The 24,484-nt window shown below is 37.8% G+C and overlaps 1 protein-coding gene and 1 long non-coding RNA gene across 10 annotated transcripts in view; one reads left to right on the top strand and one right to left on the bottom strand.

Annotated features, from left to right (window-relative positions):
• Positions 1-24,484, bottom strand: part of NRXN3 (neurexin 3) — a 1,636,170-nt gene that overhangs the window by 86,967 nt on the left and 1,524,719 nt on the right. The window lies entirely within an intron of this gene.
• Positions 16,740-24,484, top strand: part of LOC115897702 — a 90,546-nt gene continuing 82,801 nt past the window's right edge. The window contains exon 1 of the long non-coding RNA XR_004057472.1: positions 16,740-16,859. This is a non-coding gene — a long non-coding RNA (uncharacterized LOC115897702). The remainder of the gene's footprint in view (positions 16,860-24,484) is intronic.

Genomic DNA, 24,484 nt, shown 5'->3' with positions numbered 1-24,484 from the left:
AAGGATTTTATTTGGAAATTTTAAGATTTTGGAAATGCTTTTAATGGAGTTGAAGAAATGTCTGTTTTTTAGTCATTATCAACATTGTGAGGTTCTAGGCAATAAAGCAATGGGAATCTGGAAATATACCATTTAGTCTTCAAAGGGACAGGAAAAGAGCAGGACTGAAAACAGAGACTCCATTGTAAATCAGCTCTCTCTTTTCTAAAAATGCTCCCCTGATTCATAAAAAAGCAATCTGTAACATTTAAACGTATTTTCTCACTTAATAACAGTAATGACCTTCTGGGTCACACATTTCCTCCTAGTTAACGAACAGTTAGCTGAAAGGCTGGGTAACAAAGACCTGCAACCTCGTCACTAACTGCCAATTAACGTACACTTTATCAGTCAGTGCTATTTAAATAGAACAAGACATATGCCAAGCTATCCATAGAGGGCCGGACACCAAAATCATATCATTAAAAACACACTTCCATCAAAGCAAAGCTCTCGGGACATTTGTGCTATCACAGCAGTCATTTTTCTGAAAGATAGGCAGTGGCAATGTAACCCCTTTGTTCCAATGTTCAACAGAGGGACCTTACCTGAGAAGATAAATGTCCTTATCTCCTTGGTCTATGAGAAAGTGAACACTGGACTCCACACAGAGATTTAAGGGGGACACTTCAAGGAGTTTCTGCTGAATCCAGGTGCTATTCTACACAAGGCCAAAATCCATATCTCTGGGTCAAGGTAGACCACTTACTAGTGTGTCATAATGTAGGGGTGAACAAAACTCAGAAAAATTCAAATTCAGATAATTCTACCCTATCAGTTTCTCCTTCCAGGTTTAACTGAATTCAACTTATTTCTTTTCTTCATGTTGTCAACTCATATAAGTTAGATCTGACAGCTTCTTAGCACTCCTAGGTAACATTTCGGAGACTGTGGTTTTTGGACAATCACTGATTTAAGATTTTACATCTATCATGCAAGAGAGGATGAAAATCATATACCAAATTTGTGTCATTTATTTGTTTAATGCATCTGAAGATTTAAATGCATGCTAGATAAATATAACAAATACCATCCATCAACCATACACTAGTCCCATCCAATGGGTGAAATTGATCTAAAAATATTCAAGGGACTATAATAACCATACTTTTCATTTGCATGGATGTTTCATTCTCAGAATACTCTTTATATATAACACAGAGTCTCACCATGATTCATCCAAGGTCAGACTCTTAGTTGTGACAAAGACAGAACCAAGCTCAGGTCCCTTGACCTCTCTTGGTTTGCATCTACCATTTTACTCTATGACACTATAGGGGAAAAGTAATAGACTTCTGGTTAATGGACATAAATCTGGCTCATGCATACCACAGAGGACAGAGAAAGGTATTTCACTTCTTCTAAATATTAGTCAACCTATAATGAAAGCTTCCAGAAGCTTTTTAGGTGACTTGTGTAAAATGCATCCTTCAAGGAAATAAAAACACACTTAATACTTCGAGCATTAGTGCAGTGTGCTTTCAAGGAACAGAGGAATTTTCAAGCTGTGGAAAGAGTCCAAAGTTTGTCAGCTACTAGTTGTTACGAATGAGGCAGTCTTGCTCTTCAGCAGTGAATATATCCTGCAAAACTCTTCACCTACATTGAGACAGTTAAAAGAGAAATTGTACTGCTTCAAAGCATTTGAGGCAGCATAGAATGAATCTCCGTAGAACAGCCTTTTCTTTACCACCTCTCCATCCACAGAATAGACAAGTACATACATTTTGATAAGTAGCCCCAGTAAAACAATAAGAATAATCTTGGACCTTTGCTATCAGCAATACAAGCACTTGACTATTAGCTTTGGTGGTGGCAGGAGTTGGTGGGGATTAGATTTGTATGGAAAGCTGCTTCCACAACAGTAGGTTCGATTCGTATCCTGAGTCACACAAAATGCTAATGGTGTCAGACCTTACTGAACTTCACCGTGTCTCTGCTCCAGACTGAAAAAGAAAACCGGATCAAGTTCTTTCTCATATCCTCAGAATGTGTTAAGATAGTAGCTCAAAGAGCTACTTCTCTGGGCCTGAGGCACAGAGAAGAAATGAGAACATGATGCGAATCCTGTTTACCTATATGCTTTCATGAAGTCTGAGCAAGGGAGTGAATGCTGAAATTAGTTGCTATTTGTTGGTGAAAGCTGTCAGCTTGATATGTTTCTTTCTTGACTTATTGTAGTCCTCAGCATATCACATAAATTACCATGCATTTTGACATTACTCTTTTCCCATATCATACTACCACTAATTTCTCTACCTCATACCTATTCTTCACAAAATATATTCTTCTTTTCTTAGTTACAGATCAGCTATTTAAACTGGATCAACCAAACTGTAGTATATAGTTTGGCTAGTGATCAGGAATTAAATAGATAAGCAGAAAGACTGAATATTAAGAACCAGGAAAAATAACTCTTCAGCATCTCACAAGACAAAACTATATTAATTCCTAAAATAATGGGGTTAATTTATAAAACAAAGTAGACCTTTATGTAGTTTTAAGGGTTTAGTTAATTTAAAAAAATTTACCTTCTGAGCCAGAAGGTTCAATGCACTTGGATTTAAAGAAAGAGATACATCTTACATGTAAGTCAAGATAATGTCTGAGATTTGCTAAAATAAATATTTTTTCCACAGAGTTTTTTGAAATGGTAGATGACAAAAACACAGTTCAGTTTTCTATATTTCCTTATTTTTTTGGCAGTGAAATGACTCTTAGACATGCAAGATCCTGATTTGAAGTCTAGTAACTACAATGGTAGTTGAATGACAGTTTTCAAAGATAGAAAACTCACAGTGATATATGCTACAATTATCTGCATCAGCAACATCTTAACAAAATGTTTTCTGTTGATTAGAGAATTTATTTTCTGGAACTTTTCATCTTTTAAGTATTCTAAATTGATATTATATTGAACCCATCTCAATATTCAAGGTAAAATTTTTTTTTCTTTTTTTTTGAGACGGAGTCTCGCTCTGTTGCCCAGGCTGAAGTGCAGTGGCACCATCTTGGCTCACTGCAAGCTCTGACTCCTGGGTTCACGCCATTCTCCTGCCTCAGCATCCCAAGTAGCTGGGACTACAGGCGCCCGCCACCGCGCCTGGCTAATTCTTTTTTTATTTTTATTTTTAGTAGAGATGGAGTTTCACCATGCTAGCCATGATGGTCTTGATCTCCTGACCTTGTGATCTGCCCGCCTTGGACTCCCAAAGTGCTGGGATTACAGGCATGAGCCACCGCACCTGGCGGGTAAAGATTTTATAGTAAATAATAAAGACATATAAATTTGAAGCTGGTATATAAGCTAAGAGGCGTAGAGCTTGAGTATCTATCTCAAAATGAATAACAAGGACACAACAAACAAATAATTACCTCCCCAAAAAAGTGTCTGTGAATTTCCCCCCCACCCAAAGGTTAGAGGTACTTGTGGAACATTAGGGATGTATTTTTGTTCTTTAGAAGTGAATGGGGGAGTAGAATTGTGGATCCTCTTATGAAAATGTTAAAAGGGGCCGGGCGCGGTGGCTCAAGCCTGTAATCCCAGCACTTTGGGAGGCCGAGACGGGCGGATCACAAGGTCAGGAGATCGAGACCGTCCTGGCTAACCTGGTGAAACCCCGTCTCTACTAAAAAAAAAAAAAAAAGAAAAAAGAAAACTAGCCGGGCGAGGTGGCGGGCGCTTGTAGTCCCAGCTACTCGGGAGGCTGAGGCAGGAGAATGGCGTAAACCAGGGAGGTAGAGCTTGCAGTGAGCTGAGATCCGGCCACTGCACTCCAGCCTGGGCGACAGAGCGAGACTCCGTCTCAAAAAAAAAAAAAAAGAAAATGTTAAAAGGAAAGATAACATTTAAATTACAGGGCAGGCTGGGCATGGTTGCTCACACATGTAATCCCAGCACTTTGGGAGGCTGAGGCAGGAGAATTGCTTGAGCCCAGGAGGCAGAGGTTGCAGTAAGCTGAGATTGTGCCACTGCACTCCAGACTAGGCAACAGAGCAAGACTCCATCTCAAAAAATAAAATAAAATTACAGAGGAGCCTCAACTGACCCAATGAATGCACATTGAACATGGTGTTGCCTTATTAAGAAATGAGTTGATGGGATGGGGGGGTGGGTGGGTAGAGAAAGTCCCCAGGGAGCTAGTGACATAGGTCTAAGAAGTACTCAGTATCCTTAGAGAAAAGTTTTTTGATCATGTGCTACAGTGGTGGAGGATGTGGCTGCAGAGATTAGGCAGTTTTAAACAAAACCCCCAAAGTCCAGATAAAAGAACCTGAGACTTCCAAAGATCTGGAGACAAGGTAAAGACTACACAGAAATAAGGATGAATTTATTTAAAGCAACCTCAGTAACAAATCAATAGCAACTGATTGCCGTTAATTCAGCATTTACTATGTGCCAAGCACTGTGCTAAGTAATTTGTGCACTCTATTCCATTTAATCCTGCCAACAGACTTAGCAAATATGTCACCATTTCTATTTTGCAGAAGAGACTGAGGTTCAGAGAGCTTGGTTACACAAAGGCAATGAGTGGCAAAGCTACAATTTTGACCGAAATCTGTCAGATTCCAAAGTCTTCCTCTTAACCACTATGTTATATGAGAGGTAAAAGAAGCCCAAGAAGTGCCTAAAAGACGCTTTAAACCCTGAACAAATCTAAAAGTAACTTGAGCCTTTCGAGGCTCATTTCTAAAGTAATATCACTAAGTAAAAATGTGTAAGAAATTGAATCCGTTTTTTAAACTACACAACCTGAAAATCTGTGTAGACTGAGCAGTCCTGGGAGTCAAAAGTGCCATATTTTAAGCCTCCTCCCCTACCCTTATTTTAAAAAGGGGCTATATAGGAGGTTTAGAGGCTAAAAAAAAAACAAAACAAAAACAAAAAAACAAAAAAAAAGCAAAATGCCATTCCATTACTCAATGTGAATAAAATAAGCTGAAGTTAAAACATTTTCCAGGTTTACCTAGTTTATTCCCCGATAGTCTGCTGCCGGGTAGTCGGGCCTCAAGCCAACGTCATGTTCCGTGCTGCTCATCTTCTTCCTCTTTTTTTTTTTTTTTAGAGACAGAGTCTCACTCTATTGCCCAGGCTGGAGTGCAGTGGCACAATCTCAGCTCACTGCAACCTCCACCTCCTGGTTTCAAGTGATTCTCCTGCCTCAGCCTCCTGAGTAGCTGGGATTACTGGCGTGCACCACCATGCCTGGCTAATTTTTTGTATTTTTAGTAGAGACAGGGTTTCACCATGCTGGCCAGGCTGGTCTCGAACTCCAGACCTTGTGATCACCCACCTTGGCCTCCCAAAGTGCTGGGATTAACAGGCATGAGCCACCGTGCCCGACCCATGCTGCCAATCTTATATCAATTCAGCCAAACTCATTGGACACACTGACTACAGGCACGTGCTTACTGGTTAAGGGGCATATGTGCCAAAATGAAGTGGGGCAGTCAGTAGAAAGGAGGTTTATAGAGAAGTTACAGTGTATAGAAAAGCCTAGATCTGGGATACGGTAGTTTTTGAGAGAAGTTCTCTCTTTTTTTTTTTTTTTTTTTTTTCCGTAAAATCTTGAGGTAGCTATAGTAAATAGTTAAACCACAAGTTTCCTGGGAGGAGAGATGTGCTTCTGAATTCTATCGACCTTGGTGTGGAGCCTGTTAAAGTTTTGTATTTTATATTGTCAATAAAATAAATATATTAAAATAATTTATATATCTCAACATTTGCTATACTAACGGAGTAGACACTCCACCCAGAAAATTCTTATTTTACTGGCTTTGGACCAGACAAGCTATTTTGCTTGGTGAAAAACATTGAATTTTCCAGTGTTTGTAAGTAAATAAATAACCTTCAAAATAAGAAATAGATAAAAAAGTTCACATCCATCCATCCATCTCTTCATCACTCTAAAAAGTACTTTTTGCCTCGTGATATACTTCTCCACTTCATCTTCTATATTACTTTAGGTTTACATGCCAGGTATTACTTTCAGCAAAGAAATCTTTTTTTTTAGAAAAATTCCAATACTTTGTTCAATTTCTTGCACTACAGTTTGAAACATATTTTCAGTCTCCCGTGGAACCTGCTCCTCAACTCAGATGGATTTTAGCTTTGCCTAAATCTCTCCCTATCCCAGGCTCCTTTTGTATTATGATTTGGAGCAAACCTTTTTAGAAAGACACTGTATCTAGAGATGTTGTAAAGACAACTCAAATTCAAAGCAGAAACAGAAACTGCCTTACAGTACATGTGCTTTTTCTATTTTGTACTTTAAAGAAGGAGACAAAATAGTTTGTATCTTTTATCTGGTTAAAGCTCATAAGAGGCTAATAAAAATTAGGATAAAGAACTAGCCATACTATTACTTATTATAGCCCCTGCCACAAGAGTCCATATACCACGTCTCCAAAGATTACTCTCTAGTCTCCTGCTTACATTGCCTTCCTGACAAGAACAACTTGGTAGGTGGAGGTGTGGGAAGGGAAAGAGAGGGAGAAGGAGCCAGAAAGCAAGAGAACAAAAATGTAATTGCCTGCCTATCAGCCCGACTATCATAATTACTTTCAGACTCTGACATGGGTTGAATCAGATGAACAACAAACCAAATCAATTTTTGCAGTTGGCGATCAGTGCATTCTTGGCTTATAAATTAAAATGTCACTGCTGGAGAACAAAATGATGCCACTCCTGGGCTCTCCAGTACATTGGGGAAAAAAAGACAAGCTCCTTCTTTTGTGCCCTTCATGCTTTTCCTGCTCTGTCCCTTTTAGCCTCTAGCCACATTCTTTGTCTTCTCAGTTACCTAACAGTGTGGTCCCAGCGTCTATGTCAATGCAGAGGGTCCTTGGCACTGCATAGTTCTATAGAGAGCTCAGTCCTCTACATCAGAGAAGTGCATTAACTATGGGGTAATACAGAACAGCACACACTGACAACCTCCAATATATAATTTCCAGGAGGTAAAGGATGAGATAACCATGCCCACGGGGGAGGGAACCTGAAGGAATGGAAGAAGAAATCCTGATTTTGGAGAGTTTTGTTATTTGATCACAGAGCCTTGTGGCCTCATTTAGGTAAATGGAGCAAGGGTCACAAGTCATATTGGCCCACTGGAATCTTTACAACCTCAATTTGGTCAACATTTATTGAGAGCCCAGCCCTTGCCAGATACTATCTGCAGTAATGTAGGTACAAACCAACAATTCTACAGTCAAGGATTTCATAGTCTAGGAGGAAGAGAGAAACCAAATATAACTACAAAATGATGGACAAATGCTATTAGAGCAGAATAAATAAATCACCATAGTAACAGTGGAGAGAAGTAATTAACTCAGAGAAAGCTGTAATGGAAATGTGGCATTTTGATCTGGTCCTTGAAGGACGATGCCAACCTTTGTCTGCCATACTCCCACCCCATATTTCCAGCAATTTTGCTTATTTGTCCACTGACATTCATCTCATCACTCATTCATTCATTCATCCCTTGTCTATTTATGAAGCACCTGCTTTGTGTTAGGCTCCATGCTAGGACGTGGGGCTACAATGATGCCATAGCACAACCAGTTCTAGGACAAGTTATGTGAGGGTATTGTCTGATCCTTACCAACTATCAAGTAGAGTCTGGAAATAATTTAATCTGTGCCTATGATAGATCTAGAACCAAGATACCCAAAATCAGACAGAATCTTCAGACGTAGCCTTTCTACTTCAGCTCATAACGTGAGAAACTTCTACAGAGTTGGCCAGAATGTCTGCTTAGTCTCTCAGTACTTGCTCCTCATTTATAGCCTCCCGTCCCTCTGCTCCCCTATTCTGACCTAGGGTAGTAAAATGAGCATCTAGAACTCTATTTCTGAAGTCCAGCAGATTGTAACCTTGGCTTACTCAATGAATTCCTACTGGATTCTGCTTCTGTTTTTTTTGTTTTTTGTTTTTTGGTTTTTTTCAGTTAGAGCCCAGTCCTTTAGAGTCCAGGCACCTGATTTCAGTTTTATCCATCTTATGCTGAATATCTTTCCCTATGAATAATTTAAGCTTTCTCTGGCACTAAGAATCACCCCCCACCCCACCTACAATCCATATCCTACTACCCTAACTTGAAATTAGATGACTACAAATAATAATGCCTATCTGAATTGATTCTGGGTTTAGTGTATATGTAGAGGTTTTCCAGGATACCTAGAGTTATCCCCAGAGTCAGAACCTCATTCAACTCTAGCATGAGTACCAAAATATATAAACATTAATCTCACTGTTTTTATGTAACAAATATCTTCTGGTGATACTTAATACAAAACAGTACTATGCACATTTGTATATAAAAACCAGCTAAATGTAGCTGGTTGTGACATTAATAGATCATAGAATTATGGTATGGTATAAATATATATCATAGTACCACCCCAGATCAGTACTATCTTGCTCTTTTATCTATTTCTTCTTTACTAGTAAATCCAGGAGTAGAGAAGTAAAGGGTTTACGTCACCACTCCATTTAACAATTTCAGTGGTGGGAAAAGGAAACTAACTTGTTATACACACACACACACACACACACACAATATATATATATACATATATATATATGTATATATGTATCATACTTAATCCATTTCCTGTCCCTTTCAATAGTATGACACAATCTGTCCCTTCCAGAATTTCACTAATTGCTTATCTCACCTATCTGCCCCATGTGTCATATAAAAACAGAGAGAGCAAAGATTATCTAGTAAAAGTTCAGCATCAATCAGCTACTTAGCACTGCCTGAATGCAGTTGATAAACAGAAAATAATATCTAGAATATGCATGGCACTATTTTTTCCATAAAAAATAATCTTTTGGGCAGATATTTCTACCAGATAGCAAGGCATATGTGAAGGCCAGTCCATGGAGAGACTGAATAGGATTTTTCAGAGTCTGGTAATGAATGCGAAGGCAGTTTAATGGTCTGACAGTGGGTTTCTGAATATAATCCAATGTCCCAAGTCCTAGAACTAGTTTATTCATTGTTCTTCCCTCTTTTGTTCCTGGAGATCTTCTCAGACTCATAGGGAAATCTCAATGCATGAAAACACAAAGCTGTAAAGTACTTATTATATAGAAATGAGAGGGAAGTAAATTGCTTTTGGGTAAGCAAGGTCACCATAAGCCTGGCAGAGTGCTGGATGACATTATCATTGACTTACTCTTTCTATTTCAGTTTTCAAGGGATGTTTCAGGTACAGGAAATGCTGAGCAAATATTGCATTGTCACTTCAGATCATAAACATCCACCTATGGGATTACAGACACTCAGCAAACCCCAGTCTATTGGGGAAAAGATCACAGTGATCAACACATAAACCAAACAATGAATCTTTTCGGTTAGCATTTTACAATTTTCCTCTACTTGAAAGACTTTCATCATAAATTACATAAAGTTATTCTGGGGTTTCTCTTTCCCTGATCCTCTAGAACACATTCCTGCCAGTAAAGAGTCTACTATGGTTCTTTTGTATCTACAGACCCAATTGTCCTCAGTTAAGAGTGGGACACATATGAAGTATTCATTAATTGGTTTATTCATTTATACTTTCAACAAATATTTATTGAGCAACTACTATATGTTAGGTCTGTAACCTACCAGTCAGCAAAGATAGAGGTTAAGAGAATAGATTCCAGATCCAGTCTGCCTGAGTTCTAATTCTAACTTCATCACCTATTAGCTGTGTAACCTTGGGTGACTTACTTTTTTATTTCTCAGTGTTATCTGTTTAATAGGGACTGTTATGGGAATTAAGTGAGTTAATACATATAATGTGTTTAGAACACTATAGGACATATGGTAAGTACCGCAACTGATGCTGGCTCATTTAATAATGATGGTATAGATGATGATGTCACTTATTAGGAAGAAAGGAACATTCATCAATTAATTACACAAATGTATCACTGACAATTTAAAGTGCTGTACAAGAGAAGCGCATGAGGTTATGAGAGCATATAAGTGAAAATTTTGACATGGTCAGGGAACTCAGGGAAGATTTCTCTGAGTAAAAAAAAAAAAAAAAACCTGAGAGCTGAGAAATAAGAATAGTAATAGGCAAGAGTGGCAGGAAGAAAAGAGGATTTCATATAAACAGCACATGCCAAAGCCCTTTGTTGGAAGGCAGCAACATTTCCCATTAGCGAAATTAAAGTAAGGTCTGTAATATCGAAGCCCAGAGAATGGGCCCAGTAGGGCTGGGAGGAAGAAGGCAGACCTAGTGACGAATAAGATTACAGAGGCAGGAGACAGATTGTACTGAACCTTGTAGGCCATATTAAGGATTTTGTCTTCTCTAAGAGCGATGGGAAGCCATTGTAGTAATTTTTACACATGAGAACAAGAATTTGCATTAAAGTTCTGGCTCAAAGCTCATCAGAAAATAAACCAAAAAACAAGTCAGCAAGTAGTGTGATAAGCGCCATGGTGATCCAGGGTTCTCTGCAATCTACCACTTCCTGGTATGCTATTCAGTCTTATTTCTTGTTACTCCTCAGCTTGCAAACTCACTTCCAGCAAAGCCAGACTACTTGCAATTCCAAATGCACCATGTAGGTTCACCACTGTATTCTATACATGTAGCAACCTCTGCCAGCAATGCCCTTCTTCTTCCTGCCTTCCTGTTAACCCCTACTGGTCCCTTGTAGCTTGATTTTAAGATGAGCCAATAACATGGTAAAATACTCAAGAAATGTTTGACGCCAGCACAAATGAATTCATGTATATTCTAACACAAAGGTTTTAGACAGGCTCAGCTTTGCCAGGGCTAAGAAGATCTTTGTGAGATTACACATTCAAAACTATCAGTAAGGAAGCCAGCAAGCAGCTTCAACTTTTTAAATTGAACCCAATTCCCCAGAATGCAGTGATGACAAGGCTCCCTGGCCAGTGGTCATATGTAGCAGATTCAATGTGATTTCTCTTTATGTGAGAAGACTTGGCCCTTGCCACCATCTGATCATGGAAATTCAGCTCAGGAGCAAGCTTTTCGGAAAAAAAAATAAGTATTTTTAGGGGTGTCAGATAACTCACTGATACATAAGATGCGGACAACCTTCGCCATGAATAATTAGCCACATGACATGAAGTCATATTCAGCCACTAGACAGTGGCAGCCACTACCCTCAGAGCAAAACCCATTCCTAGAGGCTGAGAGGCAAATCATATCAAATAATGGCATGAAGTGGACACCACATGAAACATTTTATCTAAACAAAATAATTAGATAAGCACACAGAGAAGTTATATTAAAATATTTGAATGAAACATTAGAAACAAGTCAAGTATTCAACAATAGGGGACTGGTTAAATGAGAATAATCAAAGAACATGTTCCTGGATACAGGTATGCATTTATATGTTAAAAAATTGATTAGTTTTATATATGATGTTTAAAACCCATTTTTTTCTACTTCATACTGGAAACATCTTTACATGTCAATGCACATGTGTGCAGTTATTGTTGAAAGCAAACTGTATGAACATATAAGAACTGTTTTTTTTTTAATACTTGAAGTTTACAAAACTTTTTGAAAGAAAAAAGAATGTAAAAAGTAGTATAAGATTCCTTCTACTTCCTTACTGGTCATGTTAAACATATGGTCTCACACTGCCAGAGAAGGTGAGTTCCCAGACAGAATAACCGTGCACAGGGCTCTCATGTTTCATAAGCAGAGATTCATCCATATGGTCAATATTGAATGAGTACCATTTATTTATGTGGCACTATGTGATTTGCTAAAGATATTATAGTGAATGAGAGATAGGGTGATGGGGAAAGTAGCAAATAAGTGAGCAATCTATTATAATAGAGCACAGTGAAGGCATTACTGGGCACATATCCACTGTATCTGTCCCCTACCAGTGTCACAGAAGTTCCCATAAATGAGATATTACCACACAGCAAAGGGTTATTGCAAGAGCCCATGAGCCAAACACATGTAAAAGGTGCACTGTTGCACGTGGAATACAGTAAATGTTCAGTGAAGAGTAGAAAACAAAAAGAAAAATTGTTTTGTTGAAAGAGAATTGGAAGAATGTCTGAAGGTACTGTGAATCTAATTTTTGCATAAAGGCAGAGTTTGTAATATTTGGATAGGCTAAAAGTCAATTGCTTCAGGGCATTTCTACTTATTATACTCACCCATTGGTCTTTTTTCCTTCCTCCTACTGTATAAATCAGCAACACTATCTGATAGCTGAACTTCTTATTCAGCTAGAACTAATCTTGTATTTTATGCAAGTCTGCCTAAATGTCAGCAGGGCAAATCGTGGAAGTTCCATTCAATTTGACAAATAATAAAATGGAAACACTAAGAAGAATTAGATAAGACCATTTGTCTGAAATGACTTGTAGTTGTGTGGTGTATATGAACGTGCATGCATGTCTATGTAAGTGTTGAAAGAAGATGTAGAAGAGGGTGAGACAAATTTAGAGCAGATTTAATCGTTTAAAAATCAGAATATTAGTACCACAAAGGAGAACAAAATAGTATAAGGGTTCAGATCACAGCATTCCAAAAATGTCAAAGAAAACAGTTTTCCAGACTTGAAAGGAATTAGCAGATACACTAGGGTAAACACTGCCTTGAGAACAGGTCTATATAGGTGAACGGTTTTGCATGTTTTCTATCTCATTTTTTTTGACCTAGATAAAGTCACATAGCTAATTAGTACCCCCCAGAGCAGCCTGGCCATCAGCTTGCCATTCAGATTTCTCTGCATAACAGGAACATGGAAGTGTATAAGGAAATGCTCTATGACTGGCAGTTTCCTTGCTTAAAGTTCAGAAAAAAAATGAAAGAATAGAGTCTAGAAGAAAAGAAAGAAAACAGCATGGTTTATTAGGTGACCTTAAATGTAGCTGCAGTGAATTCCCTCCCTAGACATGGCCCCCATGCTAGAGCACTGACTAAAGGCATCCAACAAGATAAAACAGCGTAACAGCTCCCTCATTCTCTTGGTTCTCCACTCCTTATCAGCTGAGCTAATATTTACAATGCAATTATTGCTCTGAATGATTAAACATTCTTCCCCTTTCATATAGCTGATTTTCTTTTCAAAGGCTGAGTCACTCTTTGGGGAAAATCTTTTTCTCGGTGGATTCCCCTTCCCCTCCCTCAGCTTTGCTTGGATGAAAACAAAGATTATAAACACGGCTGCAATTGGTACTAAAGAAATAAAGTTGAAATGAGGGCAGATGTTCCCTGTTCAACAGTGTTTTGAGGACTGAGGACAAGATCATAACACCCCCCCTCCACCAAAAGAAAAAAAAAAAAAAACAGTAACCTAATAATTTACTTCCATAAGTAAAAAAGCAGGGTGAACTATTATTAAACAATGCCACATTTACAAAAGAGTTAGTTTTTACTTTAGAAATAACATAACCTCCCTATGTGTAGCTAAATGTTATTTCTTCATTTTCAGAGAAAGCACGATAAAAGTTAAATAAATTGTTTAAAGCAAATGAAGCCTTTACATGGAAATGAGGATTCAAAATTTACTTCCTCCTAGCTGCCACTGCTATGGTCTGAATGTTTGTGCCCCACCCCACCACCCAAATTTATATATTGAGAGCTAATCACCAATGTAATGGTGTCAGGAGGTGGAGTTTTTGGGAAGTGATTAGGTCATGATGGCACAACCCCTCATAAGTGGGATTAATTCTCTTGAAAATGTGGTTCCAGAGAGACCCCTTGTCCTTTCCATCATGTAAGGACATAACTGGAAGGCGCCATCTATGAACCAGGAAGCAAGCTCTCACCAGACATCAAATCTGCCAGGGTCTTGATCTCAGACTTCCCAGCCTACAGATCCGTGACAAATATATTTCTGTTGTTTATAATGTACCTAACTTCGTGGCATTTTGTTATAGCACTCTAAATAGACTAAGATAGCTATCTGCCTTTGAAACTCACTGTCATCGTGAATGGCATTAGTCAGTTTTATGCAACCTGTCTTTAAAAACAATTGACCCAGCAATCCCATTACTGGGTATATACCCAAAGGATTATAAATCATTCTGCTATAAAGACACATGCACACATATGTATAAATCATTCTACTATAAAGACACATGCACACGTACGTCTATTGCAGCTCTATTCACAACAGCAAAGACTTGGAACCAACCCAAATGCACATCAATTATAGACTGGATAAAGAAAATGTGGCACGTATACACCAAGGAATACTATGCAGCCATAATAAAAGGATGAGTTAATGTCCTTTGCAGGGACATAGATGAAGCAGGAAACCATCATTCTCAGTAAACTAACACAGGAACAGAAAACCGAACACCGCACGTTCTCACTCATAAGTGGGAGTTGAACAATGTGAACACAAGGACACAGGGAAGGGGGAATATCACACACCAGGGCCTGTCAGAGGGTGGCAGGCTAGGGGAGGGATAGCATTAGGAGAAATACCTAATGTAGATGACAAGTTGATGGGTGCAGCAAACCACCATGGCACATGTATACCTATATAACAAACTTGCATGTTCTCTACATGTACCCCAGGACTTAAAGTACAATTTTTAAAAAGAAGAAAAGGAAAAACAGATGTTCAGCTAACTCTCCATGAAAATGTTTGCATGATACTATCACTTTGCATCTCTCTCAAGTAATGGTGATAATGAGAAGATGAAAAATAGCCACTAGAACTTAGAGTTTTTCTTTGTGACAGGCTTTGCACTAAACCAATAACCATGGGTTGCCACATTTAATCCTCACAACAATTCTACAAGGCCAGTTCTATTATTAGATCTTCCTTTTACAAACAAGAAAATAAGACTTAGAGAAGCCAAACAAATTGATAAGAAAATAGATTTAATAAGTGATGGACATAGGAACTCAGTCTTGCTAACATCAAAGCATCAACATTTAACTCATTGGCAATTTTGCCTTTAAGAAAAGAAAAATCATTAAATTGAAAAAAAAAAAAAAAAAAGTGAAGCCAGGAAATTTCTGAAAGCTTTGGGTCATACCCACAGATTAGCCATTTTATAATACCTTTACATTTCAAGCAACCTTCTTTCTTCAGTTCAACATCTGCTTCGACACACTTTCTAACTACTTGAACATGCGAGTGCAGCATTTCATGAATTAGATTATGTGCAAAACTAATTCAATCACTTATTGGAAAGAGTTAATGCACTAATTTTCTTACAAGGAATATACTGCCACAACCTGGTTGATTTTGTAGTGCTAGTAATTTTTCTAATATTGTCTTATGAAGTCACCCAGACTGATTCCTCCGGAGTATGGTAGAAGTAAGAATTATAATATGCTGAGATACAGAACTCCTTAAAGGCAGTTTTGAAGCTTCCCCCTAACCTTGTTTCCAATTATAAAATCAGCATTCCCCTAGACATCTTACACAAATTAATTCAGGATGCCAATTCTTGACTTCGTGAATTTATAGTCACCCAAGAGTGACTGCTACAAGCAAATGCTTATTGAGTGCAGGGTCAGGAATAAGCTAAAGTTTCTCTCAAGTTTATGGCCTCAAAGGTACAAAAAAGTTTGATAGATAAGCGGTCCTCTTCCTTTTAGTTCTGGCCTTTACCCAGAACACATGAAAAGTTAAAGATTTTCCTTTTGTATATGAGCAGATTTAGCTTCTTAATACACATAATCAAAATATAAAATATTTGATTTAAAACTGGACACTATTGCTGAATTGAGAATACTTCTAGTGAGATCTATTACTGTTTTTTTTTTCTCTTCTTTTCTTTTTTTTTGGGCGGGGGGGACGGAGTCTCACTGAGTTGCCAGGCTGGAGTGTAGTGGCGCCATCTTGACTTACTGCATGCTCCGCCTCCTGGGTTCATGCCATTCTCCTGCCTCAGCCTCCCTAGTAGCTGAGACTACAGGCGCCTGCCACCACGCCTGGCTAATTTTTGTATTTTTAGTAGAGACTGAGTTCACTATGTTGGCCAGGATGAGATCCAGTTCTATAGAAGATAAGATTTAAAAGAAATCCACTCACTGTTGGTCAGACAGCCATGGTCTAAGGAGAAAGTTTTCAGAGTACAACAGATGTTTGGAAAAGATAGAATGCAGTTCTCTTCTCTATTGACCAAACAATTTGTGTCATATTTGAGGGAACAACATTCTTCACACCCAGCTATGATGAAGGATCATTGTGTTGAACTGAGCTTTAAGTTCACTGTTTCCTTATCAGATAATATAATACAGAAAACCAGAGGAAGAGGAGCCGTCCGATGACAAAATGCTTCCTAGTTACTCTTGACTCAAAAGCTAAAGTCAGCAACAGAAGACACATATTAAATATATAAAAATATATTAAATCTCTTTTTGCATTATCTGTCACTGTTCTATTACGTCTCCAGAGGGCAGGTTCTCTCTCAGCCATCTCAACTCCTCTGTCCCCTTCCTCATTATCACTTCACAAAGTATTAAAATGTGTTCTTTTTTCTGTATTGGATAGAGCTCATTTGTTATTCACATAATTATGGGGAAGGGTTATGAAGTGAATCCATCCTGAGGCCACCCTCAGTGACCATGGGCAGTGGGGTCAGGCACATATAAATCCAAGGCTATTGAGCTGAGGTGCTGCCTGGCAGCCGGTCAGAGTTTTGCAGGCATACCCACAGAAATCTTTGTGCCCTTCTAATTTGTGGTAGGTGCACTTTGTCAGGCTCGCGATAACCCAGAAAAGAACATGTGTAGATGGCCTCTATGAAGCTCTTTTGCTTGTTAGCAGCTGGTCAAAGTTAGCAGAAATGGGAGGACGCGAACTCAACCAGCAAAAGAGAACTGGGCGATTCCAGGTAAGGCTCACTCTTTGCATTTTAAAACAAATCTACTTTGTTTCAAGATTCCCCTTGCTGTTTGTGAAATATTTTTTTAGTCATGCACTGTTTGAATATTTTTTCTCCTTATTTTTCTCTTCCACTTTTTTCTTCTTGTCTTTGTAACTTCTTTCCTTTAAAGAGAATACCTCAGGCCAAACAGCTGTATTATTTCTCAGAGAGGCTTAAAAGAAAAATAAAAGGTTAAGTTATCCGAACTTATACTCTAGGCCATTGAATTAGAAATATGAATTATTATATTTTTAAATCTCTGGGAATATAACTGATATTTGTATTAGGAGGTTCTGGGTCCTTGTTTTGGTTTGTTACCACTCCATTTCTAGAGATAAATGTTCTCAGACTTTCTAACTATCACTGGGTCTTAATTAGCTCACGATGCTTCTTTCTAATGAGAAGTATTATGCCATGGTTGGGTATAACCCCACTTTATTTTTGCCCTATTAATAACTGTTTGTCTTTTTTACCTTGGACAAGTGTATTTTATGTGCTGATGTACTTAGTTGGAAATTTACACACATATATATACACACACACACATATATGCACACACATACATACATACATATATATTTATTTGAAAGCTGTAGGCAGAGGGTAATTTCCCAGTAGACCAACTACAGGAATCATCTTGCCTGAGTTCTAATATGCATCGTAGTCATGTAACACAGAATTCATTTTCCTGATCCTATTCTTATGTCAAATTCAGAAGCTAAAAATATTCATACAGACAGATCTTGTCTTCCCACATGACCCCATTAAAATGTCATATAAATATATTTTGATCTGACTTCTCATTGCCAGATAAACAGCACAGATTTCTTCCATGAAATGAATTTTTTATATGTGTTTCTTCCTAATCAAGACATTCTATTCCATCCTGAGAATAATCCATATTATTCTTATGATAACTTTATTACCAAGCTTGGGTTAAAACTTTATGTCAGGAATAGCAGATATTTGCTTTGAAGTAACAGTCTAAATTATTTCTGAAATTAAATACTAGAAATATGACTTCAAGTTTTTTCTTTGAATGTCACATAATAAAGCAATTGTCATTAGAAGTAGAAATAAGACTTCTAGGAGGAATTTGCTCTCCTTAATAAGACTGAAAGAAGATAGCTTTTTAAAATTGCTCTAAATAAAAGATTTTATAGAGGTGTATGTAAGGTATTTATTTATTTATTTATTCTGAATACTCCTAGGACAAATAATTGAAGAAAACAAGGTTTACATTTCATTGGGCTTTTTTTCCTTGTAAAAACAGCAGAGAGAGAATACTGTCAATAGTAAAAGACAGGTCTATCAAAGTGTGCACTGTCAGTAATAAAGAAGTATTCTTTGGCTATTTCTGGGTATCAGCAGTTGGTCTTCTTAAGCCTTAGCCACTTCTTATTAAAAAGTATATTTACTACCCGGTTGTAACAAGAAGTTCTGACTTGAAAAGAAAATTGCCCTCCTTAACTTCTTACTGTCGGGGAGAAGTGAAACTACTAGATGGTTTTACCACACCTCAAAACATTTGATCTTGCCACTATCTAAAAAACTCTTATTACACTGTATCACCAACTTTGTCTCCCACCCCCTGCAATGTCTTTTCCTCCGAGAGCAGATTTCTGTAATACTGAAAATGTTTAGTAGAGTAAGAGGATATTAAGGCAAAAAAAAAAAAATTAAAGATAATTTTGTCCAATTTCTCTCTTCCAAGGATGAGAAAGCTGAGTCTCTTGCAGTTTAAATGACTTCTCTGGGCAGTTTTAACTTGGCATCTCGTGGTAGAAAGCCAAACCTTGGGAGGTAAAAAGTGTTTGAATAATGCCTGGTCTGGTTGGACGAGAGTCCTGTTAAGGTTTCTTGCAATGCTGAGTGTGTATAATCCGTTTACTTTCTACTGAGTCACACTATCTCTGGTTCTCTTTGGATTTCTGACACCGTTGAACACGTCCTGCACCTAACTGGGCATTTGTTTGGAGATATAGTATCCGTGTGTATTTCACCCTTTTTTGTCCTTTAGGAATTTAATAGTTTAAATATTTGTCCCCTCCAGATCTCATGTTGAAATGTGATCCCCAATGTTGGAGGTAGGACCTAGTGGGAGGTGTTTGGTCATGGGGCAGATCCCTCATGAATGGCTTGGTGCCTTCCTCGAGGTAATGAGTGAATTCTTTTATTTTCATGAGATCTGATTGTTAAAAACAGCCTGAACCTCCTATCCTCTCTCTTGCTCTCTCTTTCTCTCCATGAGATCTCTACACACAGCTCTCCTTCCCCTTCTGCCATGAGTGAAAGCTTCCTAGGGCTTCACCAGAAGGAGATGCTGGTGCTATGCTTCTTGCACAGCCTGCAAAACTATGAGCCCCCATAAACCCTTTTTTTTTATACATTAGTCTCACATGTTTCTTTATAGCAACACAAAACAAAGGGAGCCGAAAATACATATAAAGGGAGTAAGAGGGAATTAGAAATCAACCTGTTGACCAAAAATGAAGACAATTTGTTAAACTTGCTCCATGAAGGTAATTCTATTTTGTTCCATAGTACTTAGTTTCCTGTAAAAAACAAAAGTAAACAAAAAAACTAGCAAATTCCCTTAAGGTCAGTTCACTACACGCTCTACTTTAATGGATAATGTATATTCAATGGAGGGAAATGAAAGTATATTTCTTATTGTCCAAAGGCTTAAAATAGCTTTGTAAGCTGACAACAGAAAAAAATTAATGTGGTTTGTTTTGCTTCCACCTGATATTCACCTTTTGATGATAGGATGGTCTTGCGCATGATAGGCCTCTCCGTGGGATACTAAAATTAGGAGTATCTTAAAAGTTGGGAGTGATTTAACAAACTGTTGAATTTTAATCCTTCATCTCACATAAGAAGAAACCAAGGCCCTGAAAGGTCAGGTCACAGGTCATACTACAGCTTAGTGGCAGATCTAGGCAGGAACTCAGGAGTCCTAACTTCAAGGGTAGCATTCTTCCCACTGCATCATGCTGTACCTACCTATTTTGAAACTAGATGGATGATACCAAACGCTTCACAGAATTTTAAAATTGCTGATACAAACATACACATATGCTCTGGATTAAAACAGGAGGAGAAAAAGAGCAGGGCTAATTAAAACTGTAGAGAGAATTTATAATCATTTCACCAGATATAATATCACCATTAATTTTGCTTGTTGTTCTCAATAATATCACAAAACCCATCAATGATTAGACAATGCCCCTGCTTCTGTTTGGACTTTTCTGCAAGACGGGACCATCATCAGGAAGATGATAACAGTATCAAAGTGGTCTTATTTCCCCCTAGTTGCTCTGACATCAATGCACCCATCAAGAGCAAACATGTGCATCTCTTTTGTGTCCTCATTTTACAACTACCATTATTTGCTTTCCATCTGAATACATTGTTGTCGCTAATCTGAGAGCAGCAGAGAGCTCCTGAAGAAAACTAATTTGCACACAGCTGCAATTAATCAGATGGCTTGGAGAGGTGTAGTGAACCCAAATGCCCTCTTGAAATGGGAGGCTTAAGTACCAATAGGACTTTGTGGGGACCAAGCTCACCTAGTTCTGAAGGTGAAGCTAGACCTCAGAGCATGAGGAATAATGACTAATTTGGCATTCCAATAAGGCCACAGCCTTCAGAGGGTATATTTCATGTGAACCCTTAGCCAAGGAATACAGCAGAGGCACAAAACATCTGCTCACCACTCACAAAAGCAAGGATTGTTGGAAAATATTCTGTTCTTTGTTTTCCTTCCCCTACTAGCTGAACTTTCAGGTTCCCAGCAGTAAAGCCAATTTTTATATTTAATTTCATTCTCAGATCACCTGGGTGAGTGCGCTTGCAGATTTCGGTTAGAGAGATGGATAACTCAAGCCCAAAATTCTCTAGGCAAAATATTCACTTATTGGGACCACTTTGACTGGATGCATTTTGAAATGGATAAGTTCACTGGTATTAGAAAGTTAGATTGGAAACTCTTTGTTATTGGCATTTTCTGCTTTGGCAGAGGCTGGAAAACAGCACTTTGGGGCAGAATATTAATATTTCGTTCTCTGGTTAAAATCGGTACATGCTGATGTGACAAAGAAAATCTATAAAAGGAGCACATTTTTCAAATATACATTTAATGGTAAAAAGACAAGTTAAGTTTCATATCCACATTCAATTGTTATTTATTTTATTCAGATGTTTCAACTGGCCACAGAAAGAAAGATCCTCTCTAAAAGCAAAATAATCACTCTTCAGAACTAGAAAAGAAAAGCTTCTCATAAATGACTCAAAGGCAAGATGACCCATTTCTCATTTATATGATGATATAAACCCAGAGTAGGAGAGGAAGAAGGAAAGTATATCTGAGTATGTTGGAGAATTAAATGCCAAAAATCAGATGCTTCTATATTTTGTGAGGAAATCATGGTTTACTATGATTTTCAGAAAAGTCATCAACGGTTCATTTAACTTGGCTCTGGGTACTTTGTTCCCTAGTATATGTTCTGGGCTCATGCCTGCCAGTTATGTTTTCAGATTGATGCAGAGGTATGATGATTTTCCAGGGGATATTAAAGTCCCTACAAGAGAATTACGAAAATAAAGATAGAGATAAGAGATTTTCCAGAGGTAGAAGCCAGAAAGTAAATGAAAATTACTTACTTTCCAATTATAAGTTTGGGGACTGACCATTATTTAAAGATAACTATACAAATTGGCACTGTGTTAAGTAAAGCTTAAATGTGAAAATCAGGATTTGCATAGGAGATAAGATAAAGTAAGGGGTGATTATTTGCTTAGAAAAAAGGTTTATAATAAAGTTCATTAAAATGGAAAGTTCTTCCTAATCCTTGAACAATGGCTTGATTTCCAAGAATTCAATTCCTATCTAACTATTCAGTAACCTGCCTAGCATAAAAAGCAAGATACACAGAGCCATATAGGTAAATGTAAATGATCCTGGCTAAGTGTGGCTGCAGTTTATCTATCTATGATCATAGAGACATTGCTGGAAGACAATAAGAATGGTAGAAAGTCTAAAAGAAAAAAATTAGAATGAGCTATAGAGAAAGATAGTAAACTACTTCTAGCAAAAAAAAAAATTCTTCAGTATTTTTTCTTCATAAAAAATGGAAGGGGGTATTTCCAGAGCAAGATAGAAATAAGAACCTTTTATTAGCCAGAAAACCAGAAAGCAAAGGACTTACACTGTAGAGGAATCTAGGTTATGTTCTAAGAAAAAAACTAATATACATATGTAGATACAGACAGACGTAGAGCAAGAATGATATTAATATAAACCATAGATTCAAAAAACAAAAATATAAATAATACAACAAAATATACAAATTTTAAAACATATTTTTACATGTATTTATAAACTGATATTTTATTCAAATGTTTCAACTGGCTCCAGGAAGAAAGATCCATTCTGATGTGTTCTGGCTCTGTGTCACCACCCATATCTCATCTTGAATTATAATCTGAATTGTAATCCCTGTGTATTGTGGGAGGGACCTCTCAGGAGGTGACTGGATCATGGAATGATTCCCTCATGCTGTTCTTGTGGTACTGAGTGAGTTCTCACAAGATCTGATGGTTTTATAAGGGGCTCTTCCCCCTTCACTCTGCTCTTCCCTTCTTGAAGCTGCCACGTGAAGAAGGTCTTTGCCCTACCTTCATCTTCTGCCATAATTCTAAGTTGCCTGAGGCCTCCCTAACCATGCAGAACTGTGAGTCAATTATGCCTTTTTCCTTTATAAACTACCCAGTCTCAGGCACATCTTTATAGAAGTGTGAGAATGGTTTAAAACACTCTCTAAAAGCAAAATAATCACTCTTCAGAGGTAGAAAAAAACTTTTTGTAAGTGACTCAAAGTCAAGATGACCAATTTCTCATTTATATGATATAAACCTACACACATCCTCTCATGTACTTTAAATCATCTCTAGATTAGTTATAATATGTGAAACAATGTAAATTCTGTGTAAATGCCTATTATACTGTGTTTTAAAATTTGTATTATTGTTGTTGTTATTTTGTTTGTTTGCTTTGCTTTTTGAATCCATGGTGGGTTGAATCTGTGGATGGGGAACCTGTGAATATATATACAGAGGACTGTATGTATAAAATCTCACATTGTGTTAGGCATATGAGAATGACACGTGGGCAGGCTTAGGCAACTCAATTAGACATTTCATGGTAAAAGGTAAGGTTCAATTCAGAGAGCATACCATCAGACCCATAGTAAGCACAGTCTATTTTCATACCTTTCTCTAGAAGCAAGAGATTTGCTGTCCTATCTAAGGTTCTCTCTGGTCACCCTGACATTTTACTTTTTGAGGGGTTTTAATTATCAGAAACAGAAGTAGAAAATAATATCAATGACAAAGTCAAAGATGGCTAATGAAGAAGAGTCCTTGCAACTCCACACAAGTACTTTCGGACCCTGACTTTGCAGAATGAGAGATGTATGACTCGATCAATAAGACGAGATGGCATGAAATACTATAACCTGCCATGATGGGGTAGGGAGGCTGTTTCTTAATGGGTAGGAAAATCAGGACCACCAAGTTCTACTCTCAGGTCTCATGTTCACTTAGCTTTTGTGACCTTCATTAAACAGATTTGATTACAGACAAATTTGCAAAGTATGCCATAGAATACAGAATCATAAAGACAACTTGCTGAAAGTCTAAACTCACAAATGGGACAAGGGCAAAAAGAGATTCAGATCTAAAGGCACCAGCGGCACAGGCTACTTCCATAACAGAGTCTACATTGGTAAGAATGCAAGTACAAGGACGTAGCCAAGTATATAATTACTTAAAAAAATGCTAACCAGTAAAAACTTAATGTGCCCTTGTTTACATTTCAGGTGTAGGATAAAAAAAAAAAAAGGAAATAAATTGTCTTATTACTTCTCCCTGGTTTGTCACTCAGACTTACCACAATGCAGGCTTTCCTCCAACTAGGCCAAGTCCCTACTCTTACTCTCCAACCAACCCTAAGTACTAATCAGAAATAGAAGAATAGAAGCATCTGAGCTGGTTCTAATCCAGCCCTTCTCTGCTGCCCTTCCCCTACCAGATGTTGGTCAATTATAAGGGCTAGGACTTCTGCAGTCTATTAAGGACAAATCATGAGACATGCAAACTGAAAAGCGTAAAATTGGAGTCATCAAAATTAACTGAAAGTAAGTGATTCTTGACAGTCCACAAGTCATGAGTTAGAATTCTGGTTGCTCAGACAGTGCCTTTCTCCCCAAACCATAGTTATTCATTTGTTTTCATAGCTAATTTATTGTCATTCTGCAATACACAGGAGATTGCTTTAAATTGTGTTATTAACACGATGCAACCTCAAAGAATGTTGAACTACTAGGGAATGTATTCAGACATGCAATACAAAGTATGTTTGGTGCATGAAGTGCTTTGAATGGAAAATCAAGGAACAAGGAGAGAATAGGAGGTACCCCTCACCTCAATGTGGTAAGGGGTGAGAGAGGCTTCCCAGACTGGTGACATCTAATGTGAGGCAGCAGGCGAAGGGGTTGGAAGATGAAGCCAGTGTTGATGGTAAATGGCAA

Source organism: Rhinopithecus roxellana, chromosome 5 (assembly GCF_007565055.1).
Source record: "Rhinopithecus roxellana isolate Shanxi Qingling chromosome 5, ASM756505v1, whole genome shotgun sequence".
Lineage (NCBI taxonomy): Eukaryota > Metazoa > Chordata > Mammalia > Primates > Cercopithecidae > Rhinopithecus > Rhinopithecus roxellana.
The sequence above is the reverse complement of the archived record's forward strand: the minus strand, read 5'-3'. Positions and strand labels throughout refer to the sequence as shown.